An 11,101-nucleotide genomic window follows, 5' to 3' on the forward strand; every position below is an offset into this window, starting at 1 on the left:
CACCCACATGTGGCCAGATCCATTCTGCCTGCACTGCAAGAGCTGGGGCTGTGCCAAGGCTGGGGATGTCCCTCCTTGAGTCAGCCCACGTGGAGTCTCAGGAGCTTTGCAGGAGGATCTGGTTCCACCAGCCTGCTCACATCTGCCCTCAGCTAATGGCTCATGTGGATTTTGGGAGCCTGGGGATGTAGGAGGGGCTGGTCCTGAAAAGTGAGAGCTTCTCACTCCATCCAGCTTCTCACTTTCCCCTTCCCGCCTCCTGATACTGCTCTTCTCCCTGCAGCCCACGTGCACTGAGGGACACTGAGCACCTTCCAGGATTGGCCAGCTCCTCTGGAAGGAGCGGCGTTGGACGGGCTGCAGCACGCATTTGGCCCTGGGTCCTCCCCCGGGAGCAGACCCTGCGCTTTCCTCCATGCCTCGTGGTGCTCGCAGTGCACCGGGAGCTGGGCTGCTTGGCGCCAGCGCTGGCCGGGAGCCACGCGCTGCTTTCTCCACCGCTGCAGTGCTGGAGAGCTGAGCCAAGCCGAGGATCTGGGGAATCCCCCAGCTCTGCAGGGCTGGGGCCACCCTTGGGGGTGGGAATCTGAGAGCAGAACTTGATTTGGAGGGGTCTCTGTGCAGGGGATTGGAGCTGGCCCCATCAGCGGTGTGCCGGGAGGAGGGATGGAGTGGGGATCTGGAGTATGTTGGGCCACCAGCTCTGAGCAAAGCTAGGGAGCTGCAATCTTGGGTGAAGAAGGAGGATGTTTGACAGTGGTGTGGAGTCTGCTGGATGAGCAGGGTGCTTGATGGGGCTGTGTGCACCCAGGGATTCTTGGGGCAGGACCTCCCTGGCACAGGGCAGCTCTGACATTGCAACTCTTCCCCTGCTCCATCCTCAGGCTCAGACAAGGATTATGAGCTCCAAACACCTCCCAGCTCCTCCTTTCTTCCATGGCAAAAATACATGAAAAGACATGTTCAAGCTGTCTGCAGCATCCTGTCCAGCATCTGGTCTCTCTCTCAGCAGCCGGAAAGGACTGAATTTAGGGACCATGGGGTCTCTCTTCCCTTTCCCTCTCCTCTGAGCAGAGAGGAATCTGACAGCTTCTGTCCAGGCAGATCAGGACTTGGACATGTGAACAGTTGTCTGGGGGTTATATTACACTGCCAGAAACCCACGCAGGACAAGCTGAACTGGGCCATAAGAGCTGTGTGCTTCCCTCCCTCCCTGTCCACAGCTTTGCCTGACTCGCTGCTGCTGTGTGCCCAAAGGCGTCCTGAGCTCTTTTGCCAGGAGGAAGCTGTCACATCCATGATCTGGGCTCCCATGTGCTGGGCCAGGAGAAGAGATCAGGAAGGCTCTTGAGCTTGAGAGCTGGAACTGGGCCAGACCTGAAGTGAGATGTGTCATGCTGATGTGCAGGTGCCCTCTCATGATGATGTGCTGAGGGATGGGGATGCTGGTCCTCAGCTGTGCTGGATGAGTTTGCTGGATTTCTGCCTGGATGATGTGAGAGGAGCAGATGGACAGATGGAATAGGACAGTGGGGACTGGAGATGGACACATCTGAAATCTGTGGTGTCCTCTCATGGTTTCTGTGCAGAGGGGACTGCCACAGGAGGTGTTTCTTCATGTGCAGGCCTGGCTGATGGTGTGAAGCCTCTCCTACCTCAGTGCCCATTTCAGTGCTGCCTGTCTGGTGACGCTCTACAACCCTGCAGCCTGGGCAAAGATGAGGCACATACATGCCCTGGAAACCAACCCCAGTGACTGTCCCTGACATCCCAGAGACATGGGTGACCACTCCAGAGGTGCAGGTGCCTGCTGGATGCAGGGCATCTTGGGGTGATGGGGCTGTGCCCTTCAGCACCAGCCTATTTGCCTTGTGTGGGACTTGCCCTGTGAAGCCTCGTGCTCAGTGGCTTTGCTCTGGCTGGCTCGGCATGTGTCCAGGCTCTGTCTGACGTGCTGTGGGCATGGCCCCGTCTGAAGTGCAGGCTTGTTGTGTGTTTACCCTGGCCAGCCTGAGGTGTACAGGAAACCAGAGAGCTCTGCTCACTGGCTGTCACTTTATTTATTATGGTCACAGCTTGGGCTGCCCACACTGTGAAATGAAGGTAGCAAAAACCCCAAGTGCTGCAGTGCAGTTCCTGCCCTGCTAGCCCTGCTCTGCTCTGATTGACACTGCTATCCTGGAGCTGGGAGCAATCCTGCCCTGGAGCTAGCTGTCAGGATGCTTGGTGCTGTGTAAAGATCATCCCTGTCCGAAAGCATGATGGCTTTTCCCAGATGTGTCCAGACACACTGTGCCAGGAGAAATTGCTGAGGGATGCCCAGACCAATGTCACATCACAGTAATTAGCTGCACTAACACCTGGATGTCCCAAGCTGGTTACATCTTCCCTGGCTTTTCACTTCTGCTCTGCAAAACAGCACTGAGCATTGCCCTAGGTCTCCACAGCTGCTGCTCCAGGGATTTTCATCCACCTCTGTCACCCCAAAAGGAGGTGTGGGGAACACTGCCCAGCTGCCACTGCAATGTGCAGAGCCTGGGACCCCAGTTTTTTATTGCCCCAGACTCCTTGGACCCCAGTTTTTTGTTGCCCATGGCCAGCAGTTTCACACAGCCTGTTCCATCCCTGCCGCCACAGCAAGCTCTCATCCTAGAGAGGACACCACAGTGGTGACTCTGGTTGCTTTAATGGTGGAGTTTAAGGTTTGGAGGCTGCTGAGGATTGGGAATCCCTCTGTGTGGGGCTGGGGGCAGTTGCCTGTGTGGGGGCTTGAGCCATCCCAGCTGCTCCCACCACGGTGCACTGCAAGCACCCGGGAGGCAGCATGCAAAGCACTGCGTGTTGAGAGACACAGGCAAACTCGCAGCTGAAGAGCAAAGAAGAGAGAGGCAACTTATACACATGGCTATTTATAGGAACTGCCCTCCTGCCAGGACCTGACTGGCAGCAGCAAGGGCTGGGCTGGCGTTTAGGGAGCTCAGTCCAAAACCACCAGCCAGCAACCTGGGGACATGAAACAAAACCTCCCGGTGCTCAGAGGGCTCCAGGTCCCCACAGGGTCACATGCTTGTTGGATTGCATTGCTATTAAAGGGAGAAAGTGCTAGTGAGCTGATAAACAGGGGAAGGTGAGCCAGCTCCTGAAACCATGGGCAACTTGGCAGCCCTTCTCCCGGAACAGACAGCCTAGTGCTGGAGCCTACTAAGCAGGACTAAACACTTGGTCTGAAGTGTTGATGCAGTGTTTTGAGTCACAGAGAGTTAAATCTATGAAGGGCAGAGACAGATGTGCCTTTTAAGGAGGATTATAAGAGCTAAATATTGGTTTTGTTGTGTTTAGGCATCTTAAGTTTCTATGTTTTTCACCAAAATAAAGCGCAGGCAGAGATTCATTGAATAGTCACTGAATATTCAGGCAATATTTGAGTCTGACTTTCTGAAGGCATTAAATTTATTGGATGGGATAGCAAGCAAAAACCAAGTAACCAACCAAAACCAACCCAGAGGGGTGGAACATGAGAATTTATTTACAAAGGAAAAATGGGAATGTTCTAGAGGGTGGATTTCTCTCGTGGCTCAGGCAGCATCTCCCTGGTGCCAGCCCTCAGTACCTGGATGCTGCCTATGGAGCCACCCCCTGGGCATTGTGCAAGAAGACCCTGCCTGGGCGAGGCTCAGCTGATTCCCGAAGTTCTTAGTGACTGTCTGCAGGCTCTTTTCATTGTTCAGACCCAGGGATTTACCAGTCACGTTCCTGCTCCTCAGTCTCATGGCAGAATAACTCTTCATCCCTCCAGCAAATCTCAGCAGAACTGAGTTGCTGCTGTTCGCGGGACACCCGATTTCTCTGCCTGGAGATATTTCTCTGTGCCTACTGGACCAGCTCCACTGATTACCCCAGCCCTGCTTCTGGCTGTTGGCAGAAGCTGTTGACTTCCTGTAAGCCGGTGTAAAATAAGATAGAAGCCATCCCTGGTAGGTGCTGATATCTGTGAACCAGGGCAGGATGGGGTCTCTTCTTAAGCACCTCTCTTTGTATGTGGCTCACGTGGAATAGGAAAAGTCTTTATTGCTGATACAAAAAGTCCCATTGCTCTTGACCTCACAAGCCCATATCCATGCCTTTGGGATCTGGGTGATGCTGCAGCATGGACCAGAGCTGGGAATTAGGCATAAGATGGTGAGACTGAGAGCCCAGAGCTAAAACCCCTCTACCCTGTTGGATCCCTGTCTCCATCACAGAGTGGTTTTGATGAAGGAGGAGGTTTACCTCGGGGACATGGGGCTGTGTGCACATTCCAGCAGGATCAGCACCCCCAGGCTGGACCACGGCGTGCTCTGGGAGGGCTGGAAGGCTGCGGGGGCAGAGGGAGCAGTCCCCGGCGGGGCCCGGGATGCAGGCAGCCTTCCCGGCCACGCTGCTCGGGCTGCGGCTGCCCTCTCCCGGCTGCCGACCAGGGCTGAGCTTTGCTTCCCCAGCCGCATCCACCTCCTCTGGCTTTCTGCGCTGCTGCAGACCTGCGGCTCTTAAGCTTCTGTCTCATTTTCCTGCTCCACAGGACCATTAGTACCCAGCAACTCCGACCCGTCAAACTGGAGCTTCCCTGGGAGTTGTGAGACCCCTATTTACTGCTGAGAAAGTCATGGCAGGGGCGAGGACAGCATCAGGCTTCAAATACCTGAATTTTCTCTTTCCCCTTGATGACAAAGTGTGCTGGGATACCCAATGTCAGGGATGTCATAGAATCACAGAATGGTTTGGGATGAAAGGGGCTTTAAAGATGACCTCATTGCCACCTCCCCTGCCCCAGGCAAGGTCACCTTCCACCAGACCAGGGAGTCAAAACTCATCCAACCTGGCCTTGAATACTTGCAGGGGCAGGACATCTTCAACTTCTCTGGGCAGTGTGTGCCAGTGCATGGCACACCCTCTGTGCTGGTTTTGCACAGCCTGGTTTTGGGTAGCGTGGGGACCACAGAGGTGGCTTCTGTGAGAAGCTGCTAGAAGCTTCCACCATGTCCAGCAGAGCCAATCCCTGATGGCTCTGAAGATGGACATGCCACTGGCCAAGGCTGGGCCAATTAAAGAGGTTGGTTATGCCTCTGTGATGACATATTTAAGAAGGAAAGCAAAACAAAGTGGGACGTTTTTTTCTAGCCAGAGAAGAGGAGGAGGTGAGAACATGTGAGGGAAACAACATGGAGACACAAAGTCTCAGTGGAGAAGGTGGAGGAGGAGGTGGTCCAGGTGCTGGAGGTGAATTTCTTCTGCTTGCTGTGGTGAGTGCCATGGAGAGGCAGCTGTGCCCCTGCAGCCCATGGGGTCCACGGGGGATGCAGAGATCCACCCACAGCCCATGGGGGAGCTGCCCACAGCAGAGCAGGTGGATGCCTGGAGGAGGCTGTGATCCAGCAGGAGTCCCAGTAGAGAGAAAGGCCATGCTCCCAAGATGGAACAGCCTGGCCTCAGAGGTCTGTACCCTGTGGATGAGTGACCCACACCACAGCAGTTTTGGGAAACTGCTGCTCATGAGATGGACCCACACTGGCGTGGGAAAGGACCCCATGGTGCAGCAGGGGAAGGACTCCTCTCCCTGAGTGGCAGAAGAAAATCTCAGGTGATGAACAGACCAAATCCCCCATGTCCTGTCTCCCTGCACTGTTGGTGGGAAGGAAGGAGGGGTTGGGGAAAAAAAGGTGTCTTTAAGGGCTTATTTTACTTCTCATTCTCCTCCTCTGACTCTGTTAATAATAAATTTACTCTGTACATCTAAGTTGAACCTGGTTTGCCCTTGGAGGGTTTTCTTCTGGTCTGTAACTCATGAACCCTTTGTTTAATTTATTTTGTTTTCTCTCCTCTTCCCAGCTGTGGCAGGGAAGAGTGAGTGAGTGGCTGTTGTGGGTGCCTAGCTTTTGGCCAGTGTCAAACCACAACACCCTCACAGCAAAAAAATTTCTTTTTAAAATCAAATATAAATCTCTGCTCTTTTAGTTTAAAATCATTCCCCCTTGTCCCATCATGATCTGCCTTTGTGAAAAGGCCCTCTTTTTAAAAGCCAAGCTCCCTTTAAGCACTGATATTGTGGTGGCTTGCTCTTCAGGTGACAGGTACGTTTCTCTTCCCTGCTCCAGACCTCCTGGTTGCCTGGTGCTCAGGAGCCCAATAGTGCTCAGAGGTGCCATGGAACCCTGAGACAGTCAGAGCTTTGGTGATATCTGTTAGATTTTATTCTCAGTAAAAAAAAACCCTAAAAACTCTGAAAAGCCATAGTTTTGAAAGTAAAAATCAGGAGAACTATGGTGGAAAGGGCAGTGGCACTGTGTTGACTTTGTCAGGTGTAATTCTTATCCCAGGCAGAACAGAAACACGCTTGGGTTCAAGGGCAGACAAGCAGCACAGAAGATGTCTGTGAGACAGAGATTTCCTGAAAGGAGCCAAAGCATACCCCATCCCCATTCAAAACTCCACCAGTGTTTTGAATTTTGCCAGTATATTCTCCATGGATGATCTTTCAGGCAACAGCTTTCCAATCTTGAAAAAGGCAAGAGCATCCAGTTTGACCATTTTCTTTCAAGCTGCTGTTGCTGCTTCGTGTGGCTCCCAGCAGAGTGGGACACCTGGGAGAGAAGTAGCATAACAATCCAGGACATCTGCATCTATGGCACAGGGTCATGAGGAGATGGACCTTGAGGTTAGAGGCACCAGGAAAAAAGGGAACTTTAATATTTAACAGCAAGCCTCCCTTGAGCAAGGACAGGTCTAGATGGAGAACAGACCACCCATATAGCCACCCCTGCACCAGGGGGAGATGCTGTGGGCTGGAGATTTATGTGAAAGACCAGGAAAATCTGATGTTTCCTTGTGTATCACTGGATTCATACCTGCTCCCTGTGAGAAATGACACCTGTGGAGCAGTGGGTGGCATTTGCAGTGGCAGGAGAAGCATGGCAAGGGTGTACACAGGGAGGAGGGAAGCAGTAGGGCAGATGTAGAAGTCTGTGACCAGAAAAGAGGGATTTATGCAATATTTCACAAACCCACTATCTCAAGTGAGTCCCTGGAATATAGCTCATGGTCTGAGCCTCTTTCTCGGAATCAGGATGAGAGGGTGATGTGGGAGAGGGGTACACATCCCTCCTGAGGGGATGTGTCTGTCCCTCATTGAGGGGCTGTTTGATCCACCCCAGGGCAGAGTGCCTGCCGCAGCTCCCAGGGAGTGTCACTGAGGTGGGTTCCCTACGGACATCTCACAGCAGGATGGCATTGTTAGTAAATCCATGGCTGTTCGGAGTGTCCAACAGGCTTGGTGGCAGCCGAGCAGCACAGCCTGGCCCTGCGGGTGCATTTGGTCGATTTGGAGGATGCTTGCAGCACACCCAGAGCAGCCGTGCGAGGGCAGCACAGACCACCGAGAGCAGCAGCAGCAGCAGCAGCAGCAGCAGCAGCAGACCAGAGCCTGCTCACCTGCTTGCCAACAATTCTCTGCACAGGTCCTTTAGGCTCTTGCCCAGTGCTCCCTCAACTCAGAAGGTCAGTGCTTGCTTGGACTGAGTGGAGCTGCTGCAATTCCTGCTGCTGGCTCAAGAAACACTTTATCTCCTTTCCCCGTGGTGGATGAGATGCAGTGACCATCCTGCTTGTGCACACATCGCTCCTGATGTGTGTCATCTGCCTCGGGCTGTGTGATTCCTGCTTATTCATGGGGGAAATCAGGTTGAAAATTTGAAAATCAGGAAAAGACATGAGAAAAGAAAGCCAGCTTTTTGATATGAGGGGAGCCCTGATCACCCAGAATTTGCCCTGTGTACCAACAGGCCACATCTCTGCATGACACTGGGGACTGGGACTGGGAGTTTTTGCCAGTTCCACGCTGGCAAAAACCTTGTGGGTGCTGGGAGGGGGGATCAGTGCCCCCTCAGAACTTTGTGGAGCAGAGAAGAGGTTGCCCAGGATGACAGAAGCCTCTCCAGTGTGACAGGAGACCAGCTTTGCTCCTATGGGGGATGGGGAAAGAGGCTGGGGCTGGGGAAAGTGACAGGGCAGAAGATGTGTGGGCTGTGAGCTGCAGAGGGAGCAGCAGACTTTTGGGATCAGCAGGCAGTCAGGAGGTTGAAAAGGCAGAGGTTGTGCAGGATCCTGCTGCTAATCTGGCAGGTATTCCTCATTGGAAACACTGTTCATTAATGGAGACAGGAAAATACAGCAAGGTTTGCAATGTTTCCCAGCTCCAGCCGGTGTCTGGAGGATTTTCCTCCCAGGAAAAGAGCCCTGGTGGACAATGGGACTTGACTAATTGTATTTCTGGGAGGAGAGCCAGGACTGTGTGAGGATACCTCTCAGGGCATAACCCTGCTCAGCTCAGATTGATCAACTCCCAACAGGTTGTGATGGGACTGACTCTGCTCTCTACCTTTGCCAAAGAACACCAAGCAGACACAAAGGCGCTAAATTTGGGCATTGGATGACTTAATCTCTGACAAAATTACCTGGAAACATTTGAGAAAGACACATTCTCCCCACTATAACAGCAGGCAACAGCACCAGAGGGTTGTCCTAGAGCCTAGAGCAGTTGTGGATCCTCCATTCCTGAAAATGTTCAATGCCAGGTTGGACAGAGCTTTGAGTAACCTGCTCCAGTGGAAGATGTCCCTGCCTATGATAGTGGGATTGAAACAAGGTGATCTTTAAGGTCCCTTCCAACCCAAACCATTCTATGATTCCATGATCCTATGCCAAGCACAGAGAAGATTGTTCCATTTTTGCAGCAGCCAGCACACGAGGAGATCATCTACCCATCAGCTGCAGCTAGCCTTGGTACCTGCTTGGGTTTTAAAGTTGTGTAGAATTGCAGCATCTCCTCTCTGGATTTGACCTTCCTTCCTTTATGGTTTCTGGAAATATTCCCTCTCTTCATCAAAAGTGCTCTTGGGAATATGAAGTGTTTGAGGATATGGGTCTGCATGAATCTAAAAACATCTGCAAAGCAAATACCAGCCCTTCTCAGTGTGGTGTGCAGATGGTGAATCGCCGTCCTCCCGCTGCAATGTGCCATGGTCATTGTACAGTGGCTCCTGCCCCAGCTGTTGGGATCAGGGACAGGCACAGGGACAGGTAAAGGGCATGTCTGAGAGCTGCCAGCTCCAGAAAACATCTGGGCTTCTAGAAAGCCAGGTCTGGTGCTACATACAGCCTTTGGGTGGGTGAGCTGGGAGCACAACTATGGGCCCACATTGCCACTGGGATCTGAAAGGAACTGCTGGGGGATCCCATGTCTCGATCCCCTTCTCCTTCCCTTCTCCTTGACTTTTTTCAACCCCCTGCTCCACTGAAGCATAAAGTAGTGCTCCATCCTGCAAAGCCCTCCCCGGAGGGAGCCCAAGGCAGTGGAGAAATACACGTTTGCCCCTCTTCTTAAGCCACAGTCTTGACCATGCTAAAATCTCCAAGGTGATATACATGCAGGTATCCCTTCATGAGCAAGTTTTTTGCCACCCCAATTACCCCATTAAAGCCAGAGCCACTCTTCTCTCAGGTATCTGTTTGCTTGAGATAGCTTAATAAAATTGATCATCTCTAGGGTTTGCCTTACCCTATTCAAAGGACCTGAATGTGGGGCAAAGAGCTCCTGCTGGGCAGGTACTCTCAAAACTCTGGCTGAGTGTCTGGGACTGGGGAATCCATGGCTTCCCCTGATTTCCCCTTCCAGGTGATTTGCAGATCAGGATGACACCCAGGATAGTTTATTCTCAGCCATCTGATGCTTTCTCACCTAAATATACTCCTATGCTGAGGGAGTGTTCAGCAAAACACACTTCTGGAGGAGAGTCCCCTGAGACTGCAAGAGTCCATGGGATTTATCTCTGCAACTTATAAAAGTTTTACTGCAAATCTTCTGGCCCAAGCAAGCCAAGAGCTTGCTCCATAAATTACAACCAAGCTAGGGATTAGGAGCACTAAAACAGACGTACTTCGCAGCTAAAAATAAGGCACGGCACAAGCTTGAAGATTTGTTCTGCCTGGAAGTTTTATTGCACCCAAACTGTATGAGATAATGTGCAAGAAAGAACCGCTTAGCGGATCCATCTGCTTTTGGACACATTCGCCTGCTCAATCGCTCTGGAACGAGGCAATGAATCCATGAAAGAAAGTGGAGTTACACGGTGTTACCCAGTGCAGTAAAACTTTCTCCAGGCAAAGAGAGAGGCTGCCCTGTCCCTTCCCAGCTCTGCTCTTAACGTGCCTCTGGGGATGCTCTGAGGACACTGATCTTGGTATTTGGGGTTGCTGACAAAGGAGTGAACCCCACCAGTGCTGGTGTCAGATGTTGCTCTTGCTGGGCTCCTTTAGCCCATGGATTTAAACAGGCTTTGGGAAAGTATTCCTGCTCTGCTAAAGTGTGGTTGTATCTCCAGAGGTGCCCATCTTTCTCCTGACTGGGACACTGAGTGTGTAGCCCTGTCAGCTCCAACCTGCAGGCACACAGAAGAATACAGTGCAAAAGTTGTAATGCATGTAAAATTTGTAATGTAATGCAAAAATTGTAATGTCTGCAAAGTTATTCACAGAATCACAGAGTGGCAGAGGTTTGCAGGAACCTCCAGAGCTAAACTTTGTTTAAGCAGGGCCCTCTAGAGCTGGCTGACAAGAACCACATCCAGGAGGCCTTTGAATATCTCCAAAGATGGTAATCCATACTCTCCTTGGTCAATCTGCTCCTGTGGTTGGTCACTTGGACCATAAAAGAATGTATCCTCTGTTCCAGTTTGTGCCCCTTGCCTCCTGTGCTGTCACTGGACAAGGCTCTTCCAGCCTTTCATCATACGAAAGATGATCCAACCTCTTCATCACCTTGTGGCCCTTTGTTGGACTCTCTAGTATGTCTGTATCTCCCTTGAACTGGGATTCCAGAACTGGACACCAGATTCCAGGTGTGTCCTCACTACTGCTGTGTGGAGCACAGGGATCTTCTCCTTTGACCTGCTATCCACATTATCTGCAATGCAACCCAGGATAAATCCTCTGCAGCCAGGGCACTTGGTTCAGTGGCCAATGTTCAGCTTGGTGTCCACCAGTATCTCCAGCTCTTTCCATCTGAGTGACC

The sequence above is a fragment of the Lichenostomus cassidix genome, chromosome Z, assembly GCF_008360975.1.
Source record: "Lichenostomus cassidix isolate B80296 chromosome Z, HeHo_3.0, whole genome shotgun sequence".
Lineage (NCBI taxonomy): Eukaryota > Metazoa > Chordata > Aves > Passeriformes > Meliphagidae > Lichenostomus > Lichenostomus cassidix.